This window comes from Eleutherodactylus coqui, chromosome 7 (genome assembly GCF_035609145.1).
Source record: "Eleutherodactylus coqui strain aEleCoq1 chromosome 7, aEleCoq1.hap1, whole genome shotgun sequence".
Taxonomy (NCBI): Eukaryota; Metazoa; Chordata; class Amphibia; order Anura; family Eleutherodactylidae; genus Eleutherodactylus; species Eleutherodactylus coqui.
In genome coordinates this window covers 91121772-91147389 of record NC_089843.1, presented here as the reverse complement: position 1 = coordinate 91147389, position 25618 = coordinate 91121772, and the positions used below count along the sequence as shown (strand labels likewise).

Below are 25618 nucleotides of genomic sequence, written 5' to 3'. Positions count from 1 at the left end.
GCTGTCAGGGCATGCAGGGAATTGTATGTCTTCCACCCATTGGGATTTTGATAGAACTACAACTTTCCAGCATGCCCTGACAGTTCCAGACATTGAGGATAGCTGGGAGCTGTAGTCTTATCATAATCTTGTGAGACGACAAGGCCGGTGATACGCTGCCATATTTTGGCCTCCGTTTTCTGTCTATAATACAGAAGTGCATCCCAGACTGACTGCGGGACTTTTGATCAAATGTCCAAGTATCGTACATTCCTATGATGCTTGCAGTTCAGGTCAGGAGGCCCGCAGTCAGGTCAGAACATACTTCCATATTATGGAAACAAACGGAGACCACATTGTTCACTCAATGGTTAAATGATTACTGGTAAAATCATGTGGCCTATGATTGTTGTGGAGGGCTGCAGGACATGTTTTAGTTTCAATTGGTACCATTTTAGGCTACATGTGACTTTTTGATCACATTTTATTGTGTTTCTTAGCATCCACATAACTGGAAAGCCGGAATTCTGGCATTGTTTTTTTTCTAAAGCATGCATTATGCGGTATAAATAATATATTAACTGAGTCAATGCGATTTATGGCAATACCAAATTTATATTTTTTCCTTCTTTTTGCTACTTTTGCACAAAAAATCCTTTTTTTTTTTTTTTTTAAATTGGGGTGACTTTTGCTTACAGATGCAACATTTTTCCTTAAAATTGTGTGCCCACTTGCTGGATCTTCGCCACACTTTGTTCAAAAATAACACTGCACTTTAATAACAGACTGGTAGATGCAAAAATCAAGGACACAAAGGCTTTCCTGCCTTTGTTAGCAGCCATTTTGTCTCATATCCCCTAGCAACAACTACGGCAGAATAAAACTTTTTGGGCCTCATGTAGCAAAACTATCTTAACAGTAAGACTGTCCTCGTTACTGATAGCAATTAATCGCAGCACAGCTCTTTTTTTACCTCAGCAGCTTGAGAAACGCAAGCTGCGCTGTGATTGGTTACTTATTCTTAGACAGTTTTGCTGAATTAAGTTTTTTGAGTTTGTTTCCATTGTTATCAAATATATGTATCCGACTGTCATTAAACGTGAGTTATGAGGGTTTCAAATAGGGAAGATTATTTGTAATACCCTATACTGTATTTATTAAAGAGTTTCTCTCTCTAAATCCCCTGTACATTAGGGCATATGGACGTCACGGAGGGGACTCCCCACTTGACACTCTTCTCTATTTGCAAAAATGGAAGGCTCAGATCAGTTCCTTCTCTGGTGGACCCGAAACACCCATTCATTACATAGCTGTTCAGTGTTCATACATCTGAATGGCCAGCATATAATTCTACACTACACAGCTTGGCTGCCAGTGGCTTTCCCTCCCCTTTTCCAAAGGGTAGAGGAGTCAGTCCTGGTGAGTTCTTTTAAAAAGGGGTTGTTTTCACATGACAACCCCTTTAATAATTCATCCATCAAAGTACAAAAATGCAACCTAATGTGTACTAGTAAAGTTCACCTTCAAAAGTTAATTATTGATTAGCTTGCAACATCTGCCATATTTCACATAGTTACAGTACATTAACCATATACATGTGTGTTACATTCACCTGGAAACATCTTAGGTCTCATGTCCACTCTGAAATTCGGGCCTGCTGGATTCTCCATGCAGAATCCTGCAGTGGGTCCCTCCTTTCCTGCAGACATGAGGCCTGAAAATAAGATCTCTAACCTGTCCGGATGCTGCGGATCTTCCCTCCGTCGAGGCCGGATCTTCTTTCTTCATTCCCGGAGGATGTGCTCAGTACGCCAACAACTTGCCGCGTGCATGCACCATGCCCTCTTTTTTTTTTTTGAACTCCTGCACTCCCACGCTCCCGTGGCAGAGCAGAAATTCAGCTGCGGGTGTGCTACGGATACAGATGGCTACCATAGGCTTCAATGGAAGCCTGCGGGAGCAGTCCGTGCGGGAAACCCGCAGAAAATGGAGCATGCTGTGGGTGATTTCCCACACGTGCGATCCACGCGGCAGGGAAAAATGACCTGCGGGTGTCCAATGCATCCCTATGGGCGCGGATCATGCGTGCGGGTCACCCGCGTGGATTTACTAAATATAATTACCTAGTGGACATGAGGCCTTAGGCTTTGTTCACATCTGTTCTGGTGTCTCTGTTAGGGGTCTCTGTTGCAGATTAATCAAAAAATACCATACTGCATGTTTTTTTCTTTTTTTTCATCAAAATGATGACTACCCAGCAGATCCTATTATTGTCAATGTGGTCCGTCAGGCGTCATTGGTGTCCTTAATGTTGCTGATCCAGCACTGCCGTTACTTTCATTTTTCTGTTTTTATAATGGAACAGAAAACTAAAAATAATATTGCAGATATGAACGAGGCCTTAAAAAAGTTACCAGTGTGAACCATCTATCTTCTCTCCGGACAAGCTGACCTTGTAATAGAATTATTCAGGTATTTTCATTTATACCTTTCACTAGAAAATCTGTACAGAATTAATCTGGAATCTCTAAACTGTCCTAATAATTTCCAGAGAGGTGACATGCCTGACCTCATAGCATAAAACCAATGTCAGCAAATCCAGACCAGATGTGGTATCTATCATACTCCCTTACAGCACTATCTAGCTTCTGGCCAGCCATTTCCGATTATGATATTTATTCAGAACAAATATTTCAAATCTTTATAAATATTGAAGAAGGAAAATGTAAAGTCAGTGAGAATTAGATATCCAAAACTAGATAGAGAGATATAGTAACCTTATGTGATTTGGAAGGTACAATACTTTCTGTACAGTATGTCAAGAGCATCCTTGGGGAAACTGAAAACAGATGTGGACTCCCGGGACCCTTCCATTCCATGTCTTGTTTTTGTAAATTTTGACAAATTCTCAGGGTTCACACATTTTTATTTCCTTGTCTATTTCATATAAGAGATGTGCAAATAGGTTTACAATGCAGCAGTAAAGGAAGAACTTATAATTAGTATTATTCTGTACAATGACTATTTGCCAGTATTCCCTATTTGGGGTAGTAAAAATCATATCACAGTTGTTCTGCTTGCCATTTTGCTCATTTATACAGTGTAACACATAGATTTGGGACACAGTGTGTGGCATCTTGTTATCAATAAGGAGGTACCATGTTGTAGCCATGTCACTTTCTGTTCTCAGATAATGTGTCGAACTCTCCTCTGCATAGCAGGAGGCAACAATTGGCAGTCATGGGTAGACTTGGTGACTTGGGTGACCTTGATGCTGGACAGATTGCTGGAGCCCATACATGTGATGCCAGTATTTCTGAACCAGTCATACTTGTTGGATGTTCTCAAATCACAGTATTAAGAGTGTACCAAGACTGATTGAACCATGGACAGACATCTCACAGCCACAGGCTACATGTGGTTTATCTTAGAGGGAAGTATCAGGTGGCCATCTGGTATCTCAGCAAAGACATGCCACAGTGGACCAACTGCCCCAGCAGCACAATAGTGAGGAAGTTAGACAAATTTCCACAATGACCATGCAGTGTATCTTGTGTTGAGGTTCAGTAGTTGAAGACTGACAAGGGTGCCCCTGATGACCCTGCGTCATCAGAAATAATGCCTATCATGGTCCCAGGAAAGACTCCTTAGACATAAGGTAGAAGGTCATCTGGAGTGTCAAGTCCCATTCCCTTCTGAACCATACAAATGGTCGGGTCTGCATCTGGCATAAACAGCATGAAGCTATTTCCCATGGGTGAACTATTAGGGTTCAACAGGTGGTTTCATGGTGTGAGGAGATTTTCCATGGCATGGCCTATGATCATTGGTCATCATATCATAATCTTTGAATGGTGAATGCTACAGGGATTTGCTATCTGACCATCTGGCCCCATATCTTCAGGAAGTCTTTCCTAACCACGGTGCCATCTCTCATCAGTACAACACTCCATGTCATCGAGTTCGGATAACTAGGGAATGGTTGGAGGAACACAACAATTCCCCACACTGCCTTGGCCCACAAACTCATCGTACTGTAACCCCATTGAACATGTTTGGGATACGCTGGAAGGGCTGTGTGCTCTGCTCCCACTTATCCACAAAATGTGCCCAAATGGATGGAGCTGCTGCTGTGGACATGCAGTTAAGTATGGAAGATATTTGCTACCTTGTTGAATTTGTTCCTCAATTAGTGTATAGCGCCAATATATTACGCAGCATATGACTACATTGTATAATACAAACCCAAAAGCACTTTGTGTGGGAATATGCCTTTAGATAATAAGTATCAGAATACACAATGAAATGTGTGTAAACAATGAAGCACGGAATACTTTGGATATTTTAGTTCTATGTTGTACCATAGTACACACACATATATATTTGTGTTTGTTTGCTTGTTTTTAATTTCTCAGCCTATAGTAGGGCTAATTGCCTGAAGTATTTGTCTATTTGCCTTCAAAGTCCCACTCTGTGTGCAGAACATTCTCTTTCACTGAATACTTGAAGGAAGAAAAAAAAAACCATCTCCTTTGAAGTTTGGCTGGTCCTTCATGCCTATTTACATTCCTTTAGTCCTTCCACAAACCTTATTGACAGACAGCAGAATAACTCCTAGTTATAACATGTAGATACCTGGGAAAAAACACTCATTAAAAGGAAAATCGTTCCTCATTCATCCACTCTCATTTCTCACAAGATTACGGCAGACTTAAAGAGATATTGAGGGTGATGCCTTGCATAAAATAATTGTGAGTGGAGACAACTTCATTTAGATATCATTCTTTCCCCTGACACATCTCATTGTCCAGGTGATGTGTAAATATTGGATATACAGTCCTAAGTAATGATTGTTCTGTCCTTCACCAGCTTCAAGCACATGTTGACCACTAGAAGCAAGATGTGCGTTATCCAAACTCCAAAGCAAACACCAAGCCAGATCCACACAGGTCAGAAACGTGCAGGTTTATTTGTTAAGGTCCATTTAGACACAACGATTATCGCTCGAAATTCGCTCAAAAGCTGTCTTTTGAGCGAGAAACATTGTGTCTGACTGCACTGACATCGTCCGATTTTTTTTTTTTTCTGTTAAGCAGTCGCTGATCGTTGTCTTTCAGCATGCTGAAAAGCAACCATCAGCCTTATCAGCACTCGGAGCGCTTAGCTGTATACCAGCTGAACGCTCGGTGAACAGCCGGGGTATGAAGAACACATCATTCCAGCTGTGTTCTGCATACTGAGCGCTCTGAGAATAGAACAGCTGGATTTAGAAGACACGCAGCTCTGCTTGTCTGCTGCATACCCTGCTCGGAGCGCAAAGTGATCGCTTAAAACTGTCAATCAAACTGCTCTTTGAGCGATCACCTTGCCCTCTAAATGCACACAATGATTATTGCTCAAAAGACATCTTTTGAGCGAAAATTGTTGCGTCTAAACCAGGCTTTAGCCCAAAGTAGGAGTAGATTCAGAGGGTTTTTTTTTATGTAACATGCATTTTTTTTATGCATTTTTGGTGGCTTTTTGTGACAATTTTCATAGAGCAAGTCATGTGATTCAGAGATCTTTTTTTGAGTCTAATGAATTGCAATGAGAAAAATGCCACAAAAAATGTCAAAAAAGATATGCCATACACATTTTTGTAGACAAAAAAAAGCAATGGAGGGATATAAGAGAAAATTGGCTGCCTTCACAAGTGGCGAGCAAATCCCACGATTTTTGAGCGATGCGAGAGTGCGAGAAAACGTATAATTATGAAACCCATGCTTTTCAATGACTTCATTCCCATTTGCAATGTTTCCTGTCATGTGATGTTGCACAATTTGTAAATCACTGCATGCCCCATCTTTCTGCGATTTGCTATTTTTCTCGTCCATGTTCTCATACGGAGCCTCTGATTTATCGTATTTCAACAGACAAACTTGCGATGTACGTGCAATGCAATGTGTTTTTAACATTAGCAACTCCTGTTGTAGTCTATCACGTGAGAAAACCGCAGGCAATAGTGATGCGATGCACGATGATTTTTAAGAAGAAAGCATCGCTGACGCTCAAACATCACATGAGCAAATATGTGATATTTCAGCGATTTTCTCGTATCTATATCATGCTCGCCAATGTGAAGGAGCCCTTAGAGCTGCTTCACATGGACGTACGCCGTGCACAAAGAATAGAAGCCATAAATTCCAATGGGTTCATAGACATCTCCTTTTTGAATACACATTTCTCACAATCTAAATAAGCTCTTTTAGCCACTCTGTTTGGGATTACCAATGGTGGAGCTTGAAACTCTTGGACAGCGGCACAAAAATCTGTAACTCCACCAGCAGTTAGTCTCCTCATCCTCGCCCAAACCTATGCTTAAGGGGCTACATAAGTAGTTATAGTTCAGCCCCCATATAGTAATGCTACTGTAAAATATTATCAGATCCAGTCCATTTATAGGCAGATCAATCATTATCATTTATCTTCTACCACTACCATATTCTGTCTATGCAGAGTTGCCTAATTAAATGGACTGTATTGGATCAGCTAAACATGGCTGCTTTCTTCCCAAAACAATGCCACACCTGTCCATGGACTGTGTACTGCAGCAGAGGCTCATGCATTTTAGTGGGACTGAGCTGCACTACCAGACACAATACATAGACAGGTATAACGGCTGGTTTTAGAAGAAAGCTGAAATGTTTTTCTAATCTGATACAAAATGGGATTTAACAGTCCCAAACTTTTTTTTTTCTCCAGTGTCCAAAATGGCAAAAATATTATACAGGGTGACCACAGATAAGTAGGCTGGCACCACACTTTTATGAAAGCTGTCTAAAAGAAAATCTTAGTTGCTCATAGCAACCAATCACATTGCAGCTTTCAATTCCCCTTATCAGTATAAGAAATTAAAGCTGCGCTGTGATTGGTTGCTATGCGTAACAGAGAGATTTGCTACTAGACAGCTTTCATAAGAGTGTGGTGCCGGCCTACTTTTCGTTGGCTAGCCTGTAGATTAAACGTTCAACTACCTTTCGGCTTTGAATCCTCCCCATTCTCCTCATTCCACCGATAACCTAGTTTCCTATTGTGCAATGACTTCGTGCTACAATGGCTTCTGTTGAGGTCAATACCCATGAATTCTAGCACTGGGTTCTCATCCAGCACTAGATCCTCCCTGCACACCTCCCTTTCAGTGACCAAATCCCACCCACTACACCCAACAGTGTCATGTACGCGCTGGTCTCCACTCTTTGGGCACAGGTGCAATATGAAAGCATTCACAATGGAGACAAGTAGTGTGCAGGTCTCTATCAGAAATGTGCATGCAGGATTTGCAAACAAACCTGCAAATGCGGGTCGAAATAAATAGACACCAGCAGTACATTCGGCCTAGTGAACGCTATGTCGGTATGTCACTAATGATGTGGCATACATTACCCTGGCTTGTATTGAAGAGACTGGCAGATGGTCAGAATGACACAAGAAGTCCTGAAAGTAAGAGAGATTCGGGTGTCTGCATCTAAGATCTCCCATTCTAAGCATGATCAGGTGGCAATAACAGCTTATTAATCATGTCCCAATTGTTAGTATAGTCAAAGCTTGTTGGAAGTGGTAGCGCCCCTTTAACCACTGCCCTGAAGTTTCTAGATGTAATTCCTCGGCTGTTTTTACACTAGTAATATTTTATCCCTATGATGTTGTAAAGTTAACACATTGAGACGCCGTTGGCTTCTCGCTGCTTCATGAAATACTGCTGGAATTGCTGTGGCTACCACATATTTTTATTCCTTATTAATTGCTATTGCTGTGGAATCATAAAAATTCTGCAGAGTGAAACCTTCAGCCTCGAAATCCCTGAAGTCGTCTAAAATCCTTCTTCATTTCAGACACCTACAGACACTCCATTATGTCACATTTTTTGTCCTACTTGGGATACATAATGCATACATCCATCTCCATATATCTCAACACATAACCCCACATTTTCTGACTTTCTATTTTACCGCTGAGTAAAGATTCAGAAACTAAAAAAAAAAAACGTCTTAAGTAGTTAAACGCACATGGAAAAATCCATAACATTCCAGTGGGGTTACCTCAGATGGCTATGAAAGTAAGCAGCAGCACTGTCAGCAATGAGGCCCACGGCAAAAAGATTTTTTTTCTTATTGTCTTGTAAGTAGCATCAGGTGGTCTACATCTACCTGCCGCTGCTTGACCCATGATTGAGATGATTCACAGCAAAAAATAGTCCAATCATCTTGAAGGAAATGTGTCCTGTATTACGTTTTAGTTTCTTCAATAGATACACGTGTTTAAAGGAGAAATAATGTAACACAATAATATAGTATGTTATAGCCCATTTAGACCCAACAATTCTCGCTCAAAAATCACTTAAAGCCGCCTTTTGAGCAAGAATTATTGGGTCAAACTGCATGGACATCCTGCAGTTTTCGTTAACGAGTCATTGATCGTTCGAAAGAGAACGATGAGCCTTATCAGTGCCGCGCGCTGAGTTCTTAGCAGGATACCGCGGCTACTACTGTTTCAGCTGGTATCCCGCCTAGAGAGCACAGCCGGAGTATGAAAAAGACAGCGCTCCAGCTGGGTTCTGCATAACCCACTCGAAGCGCTCAGCTGTATACCAGCTGTGCGCTCCCAGAAGACAACAGCTGTATGCAGAAGACAAGCGGCCCCGCTTGTCTTCTGCATACCCTGCTTGAGAAGACAAAAGCTGTATGAAGAAGACAAGCAGCCCCGCTTGTCTTCTGCATACCCCGCTCAAAGCACTCAGCTGTATACCAGCTGAGCACTCAGAGAAGACAACAGCTGTATGCAGAAGATAGCGGTCCCGCTTGTGTTCTGCATACAGAGTGAGCCTTCCTTTACAAAATTATGCAAAGTGAACACTCAAAACTGTCACTCAAACTGCTGTTTGAGCAGATTTTGAGCGATCATCTTGCTGTGTAAATGCACACAGCAATTATCGCTCAAAAGATGTCTTTTGAGTGACAATCGTTGTGTATAACCCGGCATTAGGAAGCTCTTACAGTAAAGAACCTCCTTCTATGTTGGTGTAGAAACCTTCTTTCCTCTAGATGTAGAGGGCGCCACCTTGTTACAGTCACAGTCCTGGGTATAAATAGATGATGGGAGAGATCTCTGTATTGTCCCCTGATATAGTTAGACATAGTCATTAGGTCGCCCCTCAGCCATCATTTTTCTAAACTTAATAATCCCAATTTTGATAACCTTTCTGGGTATTGTAGTCCACCCATTTATTATTTTAGTCACCCGTCTTTGTACCTGCTCAAGCTCTGATATGCCCTTCTTGAGTACCGGTGCCCCAATATTCCATGTGTGGTCTGACCAGTGACTTGTAAAGAGGAAGAACAATGTTGTCATCATGTGGCCCTATAACTCTTTTGATTCTCCCCATGATCCTATTTGCCTTGGCAGCAGCTGCCTGACACTGATTGCTCCAGTTAAGCTTAATAATTACCTCATTGTGATTTATGGCTTCATTTATTAGCTCCAGCAATAGATTTTCAGTGGCTTCTGTTATATTTGAGGGCCCATAGAAAAACCCTAAGGATTTTATTAGTTTTCCCCTCCATGTATCTCTACTCATACAGACTCCACATGTTTATCTCCCTCCCATATATCTATCCATAGTGTGAGCTTTAAACAGGACTAACCCTTTGATATTTCTTTGTCAGTAAATGTCCATTCAGTTTAGCTGCCATAAAACACAAACACTATGCTATACAGTCTATGCCACAGGAAGAAAGTGTGCATATCTCCAACATAGACGTCCCCAGGGAAAGTTTAAAAAAAAAATTTACAACATTTATAAAATAGGAGGAGAAGGAATATTATAGCTAACAGCAATATAGGGTAAAGGCCCATTTACACAAAGCGATGATCGCTCAAAAATCGCTAAAAAGTGATCGTTTGAGCGATAATCGTTGTCTAAATGTGCAGCTATCGTGCACTTTTTGTGCACTGCTAGCTGATCATTAAATTCAGTCCAACCTAAAAATCGTCATGTGGTCTTATGAGCAGTTCTCAGCGGGTAGTGCTGATAGCATTGTTTCCCGTCAGAGAACAAAGAAACTGAAAGCAGATAAGAGACCTTGGGCTAGTAACTGCTTTCAGCTAAAGGCTTCATTTGCACACTTAATTACTATTAAGTAGCTGAGTAGCTATTTAATATTTAATGCAAAATGATCATTCAAAGCTGTCACTCAAACTGTCGTTTGAGCGATCTTTGAGCAATCATCGCTACATGTAAATGGGCCTTAAAGGATTCGTGCTGAGGCTGGAGAGTCATGCTGACAAACGGGAACAATTTGTTAGCTGTTTGATCAATAGTCCTTTAACAACTTGCCTTAAAACTGTCCCAAGGTAAGTCAGTAAGAAGAGCGCTGTGGAGGAGGCAGAAACAGAGGCTCAGTCCTTGTACTAAACCCCATTTATCTGGAGTTAAACTGTTGCAGATTAGTTACTTTTTCCTCTGCTCTCAGTCTGTGAGATGATACAATGCAGACGCCTCACCACTCTGCTCTTAGGAGACACTCCACACTTGTACCCTGCGTTCTACTTACACTGAGTCTCTTGTGATCAACTCACAGTTTTTGGGGCTCTCACATTAAAGCAACAAGATAACAGTATAATCATTTTCAACAGTCAACTGTACAGTACACTGGGAACCTTACACTTCTAGAAAAAAAGGGACAGCAAATGACACCTGTATTTTACTGACATCTGCATGAGAGAAGTCACAAAAATGTAAAAGCCCTGTATCTGAAACACTCTCTGAATATTTCTCTATTTCCCTGGATATGGCTGATAAATCCAGTAACTCCACTGAGTAATTAAAAAAAGTAAATTGGCATCCCAGTTTCATCTTCAAAGAACACATCGATGATAAGAGACCACTAGGAAGTCCATATATGCCATTGTTATCCATATATGCCATTGTTACTGTTTCTCTACTTAGACATCTAAAGTCAATTTCAAAATCCTCCTCTGACATAAGGAAACGGACTCCTCGGAGGCAGGCCAATGAAGACTACATAGTACTGGTTAGCAGCTTACAATGATTAGCCACTTAGGCTGCCCATGCACATTAGATATCAGCCAGTAGTCATTTAATAGTTAGCTACATTAAAGCATTCATCCAAAATACAAATACACATACGTCACCAAAGAAATAATACATGAGCTGAATTATTTCATGGAAAGGAGAAGAAACCAGGTACAAGATGATTAAAAGTAGAAACCGATAGGGGTGAATTCATCAAGGCACTTGTGCCAAGTTCTGGCCTAAAAAAATTGCCAGTTTTGGCACACGTACTCTTTGCATAAAAATGTGGCGCTTTCTTCGATATTACATTGTGCTTGCCCCTTTTATAAAGTGGGGGTTTTGCATGCCAAGTCATACCTGGCATAGATTAGATGTTCTGGTGCATGGACTGGCAAAAGATATGCCATATTTATTAAGTGGCATCTTCTTCTGAATACATTTGGAGAGTTTTACTCCTCTTCAGACAGGCATATGAAATAAATCTGGTCCATATTGTCTGGAAAGTAACTGCATGAGGTAAAATGTTAAAAAGCACAAAGTTCATGAAAACCTTGAGATGTTAGCTCAGAAAAGAGCTGACGTTTCTCAGAAGGAACTATTTGTACAGCTCTTTTGATGTGCTAAGTCCAGATGCGCTTCCACAAATCAGGTTTCCTGAAGTTCAGTCCTCAAGGGCAGAACATCAGTCCAGAGTTTAAAGTCAACACATACGGAAGACAATTTTTTGTAAACTTTTTTCGTAGCTGGAAGTAGAAATGAATGACTGTAAAGGCTTTCTAAAGACATGCTAAAAATACTGCTTGCTAATTGTATCCGAGGATTAAGCGGGGAGGGGAGCATCTCTAAGTGTGTTGTCCATAAATACTCTCATAAGAAGCATCTGGTTAAACCGTATTTCAGAAAATGATGTGAAATAATCTACAGGTAATCAATATCTCAGCTTATATGTCTCTTTCATTGGTAACGTCATTGTATTCTTCAGTGATTAGGAACCGGTACCAAATGTGTCCTTTCCTTACTGTCCTCTTGGCTTGAGTCTCTTGATACATTTGTTGTCTTCACGCCAACAAAGTTTTAATTAGATGGCATATTACATCCCAGTCTATGTAAAATCTGTCCTATGGAGTCAAATGAAGCCTGTATAACAACACAGAGGGTTATGCAGCACCATACTACCATACTGCAGGAGCTGTACGGACTCTCGGTCAACGCGCTTGTGTCCTTATTGTCAGGGATCATATTGTATAATGTGCTGACCTATGACCAATGCCTTAAGTGACATGAAAGGTGATCCTTTAATGTGATTAAATAACTCTCTCCTGTATCTGTGTATAGCAGATGGCTCCAAATCACCAGATAGGGCAGAACATGTGCAGCGGTGACGTTGGATAATGCTGAAATGAGCTTCAGAGAAATAATTATTTAATGATGGGCTAATGAATTAAAGGGAATAGTATAAGATTAAAATACATTATTCTAGTGTTCTCTGTACACCAGACATCTCCGAGACTTCAAGAGCTTAAGAAGTAGAAGTCACCTGACATCCTGTGAATTCGGCATGTGGAACTGACAGAAAGATTGAATTAAAGCTCTCAAAAAGCTCTTAAAAAGAGGCAAAGCACTCACCCCAGGAAATGCAGCGTACAAAAGAACTATGCTGCAAAGAAAAGCCCTCCAATTACGAAGAATAAAAGAATGTGAGGAAAAGAGTTACTTTTTCAAGCTGTCGCTGTGTGGCTGTTGTTTTAGCAAAAAAAAAACCTTTTTTTCAGTCACTGAGAAGTGGTTTTAAAATTAAGTCCAGGCATAGCCCCAGGTATCCTATATGATTAGCAGTAAAATCCTGCAATTGGAGTACTTGACCTGAAATTTCCTCAGCAATTCACTAGGGAATAGATTTATCGTGCAGATCTCCGCTGGAATCATTAAAAATACCACGTTGATTAAATCAGCAGAATAATGTTCTGATTGGGGAAAAATATCTATTATATAGACCGATGATGCATATCATTAAAACCAGGTGAAGATAGTAATATTTATTATCCAGTAAGAATGGTACCTGTCAAGGGGTGGAAAGTGTTTAGGCAGCAAGTGAACAGTCAGTTCTTGAAGTTGATGTGCTGGAAGAAAGAAAAATGGTCAAGTGTCTTCGTCAAGGGACATTTACTAGATGATTGGATTGGAGCATCTCCAGAACACCAGGTCTTGTGCGGTGTTCCTGGTATGTGGTGGTTAGTACCTACCAAAAGTGGTAGACTAGTAAAAGTGGACAACTCACTGATGCATGTGGGGAGTGAAGTTTAGTCCATCTGGTCCTATCCCACAGAGCTACCATAGGTTTTATGGAGTCCATGCCTCAATGGATCAGTGCAGTTTTGTCAGCACAATAGGAACCTACATAATATTAGGCAAATGGTTTTAATCATAGAATCATAGTTGGTAGAGTTGGAAGAGACCTCCAGGGTCATCGGGTCCAAACCCCTGCTCAGTACATGATCACTAAATCATCCCAAACAGTTAGTTGTCCAGCTTTTGTTTGAACACTTCCATTGAAGGAGAACTCACCACCTCCCATGGTAACATGTTCCACTCACTGATCACCCTCACTGTCAGAAAGTATTTTCTAATATCTAATTTGTGTCACCCATAATGTTATGGCTGATGGGTGTGTAGTCTTGTCCATCCTTACAGTATCTTGATTTGAATTATTTTATTACTCTGATTTTTCATGATAAAAAATCATACAATCTCATTTTATCCTGTAAAATAATGTGAATGTTAAATGTATACTTTTTTAACATGGGAGCCTATGGGTGATACATGGCTGGCAGATGGCATCTGAGACTTCCATTACAGCCATTTAGTAAAAAAAACAAATACGAAAAACATATACTTTTTTTAACATGGGAGCCTATGGTGATGGTTGGTCAGTAGATGGCATCCATCAGAGGTATATGTCAAATGTATACTTTTTTATTTTTTATCTCTCACCACAAATCTTAGGATATATCAAATAAAAGGCTAAGTTAAGGAAGAACAAATCTGTATGTAAGATGAATAATATAATGTATATACCCCTACATATATGTATGCTTTACATTACCCAACATTTATAGTATATAATGTCAACATATTTGGTACTCCAATATATGGAATACACAGTAAACTTCAAGTGGTTATGCCAAAATCTAAATTTATGCCCCATCTAAAGGATAGGGCATAACTTTTTGATCAGTGGAGTTGCTGAGACCCCCACTGATCCTGAGGACAGTGGTCCTGTGTCCCTTCTCCTAATTGCTGCCTCCCCCCCTTGCATTGAGAAAGAGATTGAATAGGCGGCAGTCGCACATGTGCAGTGCTGCTCAAATCACTTTCACTGGGACTTCCAGAGATAATCGAGTACAAGTGCTTGACAATTTCCATCAGCCGCATTGAACTGAATGTGCAGCCAGTGCTTCATTCAGTCTGGCATCACTGCTGGTGGGAGAAGTGACCTTGCATTGACAAGAAGAGTGGGACATGGGACTCTTCTCATGATTGTTGGGGGTCTCAGCAATGAAACTCCCACATACAGTATATGACAGCTGGCCATAGATATTAGATAGACACACTGCCTGGACAAAAGAATAGCAAAGTAAGAAGTCATCTCTGTGGGTGTTCTTATATATTGGCTGCTCAGAAGTAATCCAGCTATTTGCAACTTACCTATGTATTGTATAGTGCCCTTTGCAGTACCTTTTGTTGGCATTTCCCATATTACATATTGTCATACACTACAATATACACAATTAATAATAATGTAATGCAACAGTGCCATATAATGTCTAAGTAAACCCCACCATGCAATGGCTAAATGAATTCTTCAACTATAATCTAATACTAGCACTATGCAATTAACAGTAAGACTTGTAGTCACAAGCATTGGCCATCTATGGCGTCCTCTTCAATAGGGCAGCAAATGTATCCTATACACATATATTTCCTACACTATCACTAAAATGTACATAATGAATCGATATTCACTTTACAGGTACATTGTACCAGTGCTAAAAAATGGAAGTTTGTATTTCACTTGGTTCATCCAACTTTCCCATAGTCATAAGAAATCCAGCAGAACTGCCCCCACTCATAGGCAAAACTGAAAAAAGGAAGAGGTGAAGCTACCCAAAGGTCAAGCCATCCTTTTCTACCACCGGGCATCTGATTTTTGCTAATGGACCCCTTCTCCTCTATGTTAAGCCTTGCTGGGTGGTTTACATTAGTCATGGGGATGAGAGAGGCCACAGGGTAGAATCCTGTTAAATACAGAATAGCATGCCTTATCTGCTGAGCATTCTGAATATTCAGTGCTAGTAAATAATTGTAAAAAAAAAAGTATTTGCATATCGGCTTAATTAGTTTAGCAAACACTATACATCTGTAAGATAAGAAGTATTGACTGACCATTAGCATTATATACCAGTCTATCCTCAGTTCTTTGTAAAATATTCCAGATATACTAATAGTGCCAAAGCTGGCAGCTTGTCAACATCTTGCCTGCAGTATGAGCTATCCTGTGTCTGCAGCGAGGACTGCATTGCCTGATTCCTGTCTATGAAGACTGCTGGAGCTGAATATTAACGCCTTGTTCTGCTGCTGGGACCAAGAAGCGGCCAGCAAATTCCTTGGCAGAAACTGATGTAGCTTTTCGATGGTTTACGTAAAATGGCCAAGCCACTCAGAAGTCCTCTTAGGAGATCATTCAGTGACCATATAAGAGACTCTACTGCTAAGGCTCTGGATGTTATCTGGAAGAATGCGAGGCAGAAGCGTCTGGCAGGTGAGGAGATTTAAAACCCATTTATGCACAAGAAGAAATTGGATGATGATATAATCACTTAAGTGTTTCCAATAGAATTAGTCCATTTATCCTTGGTATAGGTGCAGGCAGTGCGGAGATGGGATTTGGGTTGCATCATGAAGGGTTAATATATATATATATATTATTCTTATCTTGGTCATATTGTGAAGTGATTTCGAAAAGCTTACTGTACCCTTCTGAGATGAAGACTGCGCTGATTTACAGCTTGCAATAAACCTGTTCTGTTTTATTGCCAAGGAGTGTGTCAGTTGGCATATGTGAGCTATGTAGTGAGAAATTGATGGCATTTCCTCTGGCAGCAACACTGTGCTTTCAATTCCAGGGCAGTGTTGACTTTTGCCAGCGCCAGCCTTTTAATAGTTTATTTAAATCTATGACCTCAACATCTACAGAACGTGGGGCAACTACGAAGGAGCACGAAAAGGCAGGAGAGAAGGATCACACGTTGGTTTCATTAGAGATCCTGATGGGGAGTTTTTCCTAAATTAGGGCAGCTTTATACAAAGAGCGTAATTCGCTGCATGCAGCCCACATAAGAAGTCATGTAGCACACAGCAAGTACGCAATGACCTTCCATACTTGCTGCACGCCGCCAATCACCATGCATGTATGCGCATGCAGTACTGGCCAAGATAGAACATGCTGCGATCTTTATTGCACGCAATATGTGTGAGCGGCAACATGGCAGATTGGTGCAGTGTATTAGAGACGCAAAACCCGTGTGCGTAATATGCTGTATTTTTTACGGCCGTTTTTTAAAAATGCAGCATGACCTACTTTTTCCGTTTTTGACTCCATATTGCTATTATTTTCTATTGTATTGATCAAATATGGATCAGTGTTTGCCGGATAGAGAATGTAAACAATGACCTTTATAATGGAGGCTAATGATGATGGCATATGGGTTGTAATGTCATCTGTAATTCTGTAATCTCCATAGTACAGATCCGTGTTACGGATGGTCTAGTATGCTTGTCAGAAAACGGTCCTAGGGGCCTTTTACTACATGGAATGACTGTCAGGCACAGGAGTGCCCAACACAGGAGCGAGGATCACTTAGTGAATGGAGGCAGAGCGGGGCAGAGATAACTCTGGCCACCAGCTTCTATTCACAGTAAACAGGCAGTCGTTCATAGATGAACCATAACCTGTTTTAATAGGTCGATAGTTTATTTTTTATGCTTCCTTCATCCGAGCAACGAACATTCCGATCCTGCATTTACACTGAACGATTATAGTTCAGGTTCCCGCGACCCAACAAAAATCTGATAATCGTTAAGTATAAAAGAGCCCTTATTCAGATTTTTTGATGCAGCTCTCAACCCTTTGCAATCCAATTTTGGATTCAGGGTTTCCTAGGGGGCCTTCTCTTTCTGCCATTATACAATGGCGCCATCTGCTGGCTAGAGCCAGTACTGCAGTATGTGACATGCTGGAGAGGCCCCCGACAACAGAGCGGCCAGTAATCTACAGTAAGAATACCCTGCCGGACGTCTTCAGACATCCGAGCTGTACAGCCTTCAATTAGAATGTCTTTAGACGTCAGACAGTGGATTGGAAAGGGTTAAAGCCAAAATCAAGTGTTGAACGTAAAAGTAGAGAAAGTATGAACGGCAGATACTAATTCTCTAAACAGCATAAAAAAAACCCTGGATGCGCAGCCATTCACCTCCTGTCCGACTAGGTTTCATTTATTTCTCTATTTTTAAGTTCAAGCTTTAAACTGATAATGGTTTTAAAGAAACTAATTCTATAATACCTCTATTATAGAGACTGGTCATCGGGCTCCGTAGTGTACAGTATCTTCCTGAGCCAAGGGGCGGATGTTGACTTCACGTCTACTAATTCCATTTGCAGTAGAATGGAAGGGCCAACTCTCAGGCTCATTGCACTTTTTAGCCTTGTTGCTTGCTTTTGACCATAAGTATGGACTAAATCAGCACCTGCTATCATTATGGAACACAAATAGGCTTGGTATTACGCTAATATTAGTAAAAGCCTACTTGTATGCCTGGTTATATGTTTCTATACAGTACCTACATAACAGTGATACTTGTGCAAACATACAAATGTAATACCACCAAATTGCTTAAGATCCTACAGTTCGCTCATCGGCTTTCCACCAACATGTTTTCATACTAAATGGGAACAGTCAGTTTGAACTAACCTCCTCAGTACTGAGCTGAACACTGGAGATGTGGTGCTATAGTAGCCAATAAGGCTGGTCACACTGCATTCAGAACTATGCCCATGGTTTCCATTGCTGAATTCCGATTCAGTACCCCAAAACAGTACTCAGAAGGAAACCATGAAGCATTAACACGTTGAATGCCCAGCATTGAATGCGAGGCCCAAATTACAAGAGTACAGCTGTCACCTGAGTTTTGCTTGTCACTCGTCTTATTCAAATATTTCCTATTAGAGTAAAGGAAACCGTCGCCCATTTTGGGGGGATGGGACCCATGGGGAAACATACCCATCACCCACTTTCTGGTGATGCAGCACTCAAATGTTAACTGTCATGAAGAAATCTGGGGAGCAAAGACACAAACTTGGTTTCTCTTTCTTTCCATCAGTTTTGGAATACACAATAGTGTAGTCGAACCATGTCAAACGGAGGACAATGTTTCTATTGTTGATGCCTGTCTGCTTCATAACAATGAATGGTTCCATTCTGGGTTTCGTCTGACTACAGCTTTCAGATACTCAAAAGGAATCCATGATGGAAGCCATGAACGCAGTCCTCAATGCAGTGTGATCCCAGTCTTACTTCCAACAGTCAGAACATGCAAAGGCATAGAGAAAGGTGCTGTTAGCCTCCTAACTATATTACTTAGGTCATACAGATGGATGGGCTTGTAAGCAAGCAATAGAGTTCTTAGTCATAGTATTCACTTCAATAGCAGAATTTGTTTTCCTACATTACACAATGTATCAGTTTTGCCTTTTGTGTGTTTCTTTAACGAATAAGGTTCAGACAGAATGAATGAAATGCACTAGAAGGCTGGGATCCCACATGCAGTTTTGATGCGTTTTTTTAGCCAAACACAGGAGTGGATCCAAAAAAAGGAGAAGCAATGTTTGTTTTTCCTTCCGACTTCTGTTGGGATCTTGTGTTTGACAAAAAAAAAACGCATCAAAAGCCCCAACCAAAACTGCATAGGTGATTCTAGCTCACTGCCTCCTTAATGGTTTTGCTGATAACAGCAAACTCTGGGCGATTGCGTGAGTCTGGTGTGATGTCACAGATTAGTCTGTCTGTTTCTCCCTCTGGAACTAACTATTGTCACTCTCATACTTGGACTTAGTCTGTTTATTTCACCATTCTGTCCTGCACTGCTCCGGTATATTCCCTTTCCTCTAATCTACACCTAGGGATGTATAGGAAATCAATTTAGGTTCCTTTTCAGGGCGGGTGCTCCGCTTTACTGACAGGTCCAGTAAGGAGCAGATCTAGGGAAAGATTCTCTGCCTGACTTCCATTTGTAGTATTGTGAATTGTACTACTCCTACTGCTTTGCATGTCTAGTGTTCCAGATGTTACCCGTTTTCCACACATCATTCAGCCTGTCCTTGTCCTCCACCTCTGAATCTGTAGATTGGTTGCACTGACAGGACTAAATGGATGTGACAGGTTTGGTTTATAGTCTGATTGTAACAAGCTGATACATATTACTTTCCCTGTGGACTTTTCTAAACAATATGCCTCCCATATTGCATGCTTCCGACAGGACACAATTTATACATTAAATAAACTTGTCAACTGGCTTTTAGTATGTAACTTTAGGAGCATATTTCAACATAGTATCAGTCTATTTCCTACAGTATAGATATATATGGTGTCAGCTATTCTAGGGTAATTTAGAACATTTCAGACAGTCCTCATTGAGATAAGCTTTCTATCGTTTGGCTTTGGTGGGCACCTGTTATGTAAGCTCCATAAATTCTGGGTATTGATGTTATCATTTTCTTTCATGAGTGCTGATGTTGTTAGATGTTTCAAAAACTATACATTGGAAAGTAAATACCATTGCAAGAGTCAAAATATAAAATCAGTAATACTGACCTATACTACTACTTTGGGGGATTGCTTTGCTCACTTGTCCAGTATCGTAGGAAGTATGTGTAGGAGTATAGGGAAAAGTATAGGCTTTGCTATTTGTGATTACACTGTTTTCGTACTCAATGGAATTTCTGGCTGTCAGCGTCCTACTAATAAAAGGGAATGGCCAATAACACTAGATTTTGCACTATTACAATATACGGACATAATGGGGGTTAAAGGAATACTAGGTTTTCTTAATGCATTATTTAATACTAAACTGAAATTCTAGAATTTACCCGGATTCCCAGCTGCTATGTATTATAATGGTATTACAACAACAATCTCTACCAGGGTAATGCTTCATTCACAAATGGCCAAACAAGTTCAGCAAGTGATCCACCAAGGGACTAGGGACTTGCTGCATGCGAGGTGGCCGCTGGAAATATTTTGTATGCCCTTTCAGGTGCTTTACAATAGATTTTGTTGTAATAAGATAACAATAGCTTTTTAGTGGTTAACGATAAGATAACTTGTCACAGAACCTTATCATAGTTGAGTTAAACTTTTCTACATCTGTACCACACTGAAACACAAACCTATGAGTTAAAGTGGTTTTCCAAGTTAATTTTTTATATCATTTTGGTGCCCAAAACTATATAAAATCAATATGCTCACAGTGGTGCAGTATCGTCATTTTGGTGGGCCGACAACACGGCCTTTGACAGGTGACCTCATCAGGCAAAAGACCTGGTGACATCCCATAGACTTGTCATGTGGATTCTAATGTAGAAGTCCCCAGTAGCTTTATGTGATGTCATTAGGGATATCCCTGTCGGGCCTTCTATTGGCTGCAGAGGTCACATATGTAAACAACTCACATGACCACTACCGCCAAAGTAAACAGAAGACCTAAGCGGTGACATGCGGCAGTGGAGGAGTAGTGAGGCGGCAGGAAGTGAGTACTTTGTTGGGTACTTAAAATATGTTAGCTGTCCATTATTTTTTAATAAGTTGTCCAAAAAAGTGAAAATAATACAGGTTGGCTACCCTGTCCCCCACATATTACAGCTGATGAACAGCCAGCGGTGGAACGCCCTGTGATCAGCTTATCACTGGGGAACCTTTCTAAGGAAAGGGTCCAAAGTGGACAAACCCTTAAATAGCTGTCAATAAAAGTCACTCTTATCAATGCCAAGAAAAAGCAATAAGCTCCTCCGAACACATATATCAATGTCCGAGAATTCCTTTTTATCACTAACATCTGGATTGTTGTGAGAAAGATAAATATTAGATCTATTTTTAAAGCCGCACGTTGTCCTGAAATACATTATTGCCTTCTCATATACAGTAAATATATATCCAGGGAGAGCAAATTGTTTTGAAGTTCCCATGTAAGCTCCAGCAGATGTGAGCGATTAGAACCATATACTGCACCTTCAGCACTATGTCTTTTGGCTGGGTTGAGTGTTAGTATAAACAGATACAACATCTTGTTCATGTTTGACTGGATGTAGGATATTCGGCACTGCACACCAGCAATATGCTTATCTCCCACAGGCTTTTATTCCATCTCCCAGATATGAACTTAGAAAATGGGCTCTTAGACTCGCTCTCCCCCATGCTTTTGGGTCACATTATTTGGAATGTTGTTCTTTTTATTTGAAGGTGATTAGAGCTGTAATTCGACTATCAACGTTTAGAATGTTTCATTACATCAGGCTCGTGTTGAGGAATTCCAGATGCTTTTACTTACTGTCTACCAATGAATAGTTTCTTAATTGTGCCTAGTACAGAACGGTGGATGACTTAGATAATTTTATCTGTACAGACTGATTGCAAAATGATGGAGTTGCTTCTTTCTCCTTCTTTGCTCATTGGACCTGTTTGCATTGCCTGGGGCTATAGCAGGTGCACAGGTGGCAGTTGCAACCAGACCCTGGTGCCTAATGGGGCTCAAAGACCCCTCTACCACATAAGGAGAAACCAGTATTGTAAGTGGGATATGGTAGGTGGGGGCTCTATTACAGATTTTGAATTGGGACTCAGGAGCATTCCTACCCGACAACTCACGTTGGTTGCTTGTAAATGGAATGGGACATGGCTGGTGACGGCCCTCTTTGATAGCTGACACCTGCCCACAAAAGCTGCAATTGGAGATAACACCTGATCCCAGCTGTTAGCCCTTTAAATGCTGCTGTCAATTCTATCAGCGGAACTAAAATGCCCTAAGTGGCATTCGGGGGTTCTGAACGGTTTCTGCTGAAAGCATTTCTTGATAGATTACAGGTCAGAATACAGCATAATGCGACACTATAGTATTGCATTATACTGTATGAGTGATCAAGTGTTTGAAAGTTCAAGTCCCCTGTGGGGACTAAAGAAAGATGTAAAACTATAGAAATTTGGTATCACCATAATCATACCAACCCACAAAGTAATTATAAAATGTTATTTTTCTGCAATGAGTGCTGTAAAAACACCCTCCAACAAAAACCTCGTGCAAACGCATTTTTTTTTTACATTTTTCCTCACTTAGAAATGTGAAAAAATTTTCTAATACATTATATGGTATTTTGATTGGCATCATTGAAGAATATATCTCATCCTACAAAATACAAGACCTCATGTAGCTGTCAATGAGAAAAACTGCTATCCTAGTAAAAGCTTTACAAATAAATTAGGCCCCAAAATCTGCAGGTCCCATTAGCCTCTTTCAGCCTCTTCCAAGGCATAGGGACTACTTGTCACTTGAGCTTCTTCCCTTCTAACAAATAATTAAATTTCTCTGAGAACTTAGAAATATACAAGTTTAAACTCCTATAATTTCAACAAGGAGAAAAACAATCTAACCTACCCATTACTTAGTGAAAAATCTAAGAAAAAGTTGCAAAATTAGTTAATGCCCTAAGAAATCTCTGTTTAGAAGAAAGACCAATGTTCAGATCCACATGATGAAATAGCTTATTGATTTACTTGCACATGATATAGACTTAATAAGCTGTCAAACATGTATCATATGTGTGGAACATTGCGCCCTCCAGTATTAGCCATCAAATATCAATCGAAAGCAGAAAAAGTACTAATGCAAGATAGAAATGTTGGCACATAGCAGCACCAATGGTTTCTATATATGTCAACATTATTAAGAATCTTTTGGCTATTCACCAGCAGTAGGAATCAAATCCCAGACATGTAATGGGAACCTAAAAGTATCTGCAAGAGAAAACATTTCACAGTGACTTAAGGCTGATTTACACGGGCCGATGATCGCTCAAAGATCGCTCAAACAACAGTTTGAGTGACAGCTTTAAGCGATCATTTTGCATAAAATGTTACTCAGCTACTTAAATACCAATTAGGTATGCAAATGAAGCCTTCACTGAAGGCAGCTAATAGCCCAAGGCTATTATCTGTGCTCAGATCCTTTGTTCTCCACTGGGAAACAATGCTATCAGCACTACCTGCTGAGAACTACAGATAAAAGAGAGCAATGATTTTTATGTTGGACTGAATTTAACAATCAGTGGAAAAGCAGACAATGGGCGCACATTTACACACACCGATTATCGCTAAAACGCTTGTCGATTAGCGGTTTTTTTTTTTAGCGATAATCGTCTGGTGTAAATGGGCCTTTACAGATGTGTCCCTCTTTGACTTGTCTTCAAGGTTTTGTTTACATTTGCATTCAAAACCTCCTGTGATGGAAAAAGAAAATAGAATGTCAGTCGAGGACAGATCTGTCATATGACAAAAACGGAGTCCATCAGGCTTCCATCAAGCCGCCCCCGGCACTTTCCTGGACAAAACAGTGGAGCATTTAGCGTTATTTTGCCCAGGATGTCATGCTAGATCTGTACTGGCAGATGTAAACACAGCATAAACCCAACATACCCCAAGATTTATGCTTTAATTAATGTAAAAAAAGAAAGTTTCCTTCCAAACTATGTCTTGACACATTGCATCCGTCACAGATAGACGCCCATCGAATATGTTTAATGTAAATGTTTAATGTGTACATTTCCTATTGCATCACTGTGATGGATCACTCGTAGGCTCCCATGTTAAAAAAACATATGCCTTAATGTATACTTTTTTTACTAGATGATGCAAGAATATGTTGAATTCGTAATATGACAAATTGTGTATCTTAGCAAAATTCAAGCTTATTTGTGGGTGGGCACATCTGTATAAGACCTCGACCATATTCAATGGGACAAGAGAATTTATCAGCGGCAGAGTTGTAGTTTTAATATGCTACAATGTGGACTATGTCATTTTTGCGGTTGAACTATGTGTGACATCAACACTACAATGGCCAGTCTGTTCTTGAAGCAGAGCTCATTTGTTCTTTCACATGTAGCACATGTCCTGCATATCAAACATATTTTATTATGGTGCTGCGTGTCTACAGATTCTGGAACACAGATGACACAATGGTTCATTCCTGGAACACGGCATTCTCTGCTTACTGTTACTTGTTATTCTCAATACACTTAGAATGTAGATAGATGCATTCTTTATTACTATATTATCTGAACAGCAGATCTTGTGTAAATGAGGTTCGAGAATAGTTTTGGGGATATTGTGTGGCTTGCAATGTCACAATTTATTGGAAAGCAGTCAATATAGTCAAAATGCAAATCTTTTATTACAGTGTTGTGGTAGAAGTTTTGTTTGAGAATTTTCGTTGTGGAAACTATAGAGGATGCAGGGGATGCGGTTGACCCGGGCCCAGGAGCCTTAGGGGGCCCATAAGGCCTCTCTTCTCCATATAGGGAACCCAGTACTATAAGTAAAGCATTATAGTTGGGGGCCTTGTTACAAGTTTTGCATCGGGATCCGGAAGCTTCAAGTTACGCCTCTGCTGCCGCCCATTACAAGCTGTATCCTCCAACATCTTTCAGGTCACCAGATTACTCGCTGTCCATTCTATACCCACGCAAAACCAAAAGCCTCTGCTGCAAAGGTGCTTCACAAAACCTAATGCAATGGAAAAGTTGAACAGTTGCCTATTGCAACCTATCAAGTTCAGTTTTCATTTTCCAAGACCATTTGAGTAATACGAACTAATTGCTTGCCATAGATAACTGCTCCACAATTCTTCATTCAAGGTCATTTACAAGGGCCTCTAAAGTTTATAGGATTTTTACCGATGATTATTCTAAACCAGGCTTGCAATGTTGTTGTTATAAATCCGGAATAAAAAACCATTGATAGCAGTCTTTTTCAATTAAGATTCAAGTCAAGGTTTCTTGGCAGTGTTGCTCATATCAACCCCAAAGATACATTGTCCATCTTGTCAGATGTTGCCTCTGATCCAAGATGCCTTATCACAATCCGGCTGACAAATGCTCACTTCCCGTGAGGAGAAAGCTTAACATTTGTGATGGAAAGTTATTTTAGCTATAGTAAAAAATGAACACACTGTTCCTTGTATGATTTATAAAGATTAGAGCTCGGCCTGTGCGAGTACACTGAGGTATAAATAACGCACCGAAAGGAAGATAAGCTCCAATTTCATTTCCCTCCAGATGGAACAATGCAATCTTCATTAATTTGGAATGAGAATAAGAGCGTCATGAAGAAGCTTCAGCCACCAGTGTGTTCACATTCCCTTTGCTGCCCTTAAGTTATTTTTCTTTCAGCTCTTTCTATTTGTTAC

The 25618-nt window shown here is 40.4% G+C and overlaps 2 protein-coding genes across 2 annotated transcripts in view; both read left to right on the top strand.

Moving 5' to 3' along the window:
* The window catches only part of LOC136573524 (rho GTPase-activating protein 7-like), a 214401-nt gene that overhangs the window by 173813 nt on the left and 14970 nt on the right, over positions 1 to 25618 (top strand). The gene's annotated exons all lie outside the window — the stretch shown is intronic.
* DLC1 (DLC1 Rho GTPase activating protein) overlaps positions 15825 to 25618 on the top strand; it is a 163927-nt gene continuing 154133 nt past the window's right edge. The window contains exon 1 of the mRNA XM_066573376.1: positions 15825 to 15869. The gene's annotated coding sequence lies outside the window, so the exon portion shown is untranslated. The remainder of the gene's footprint in view (positions 15870 to 25618) is intronic.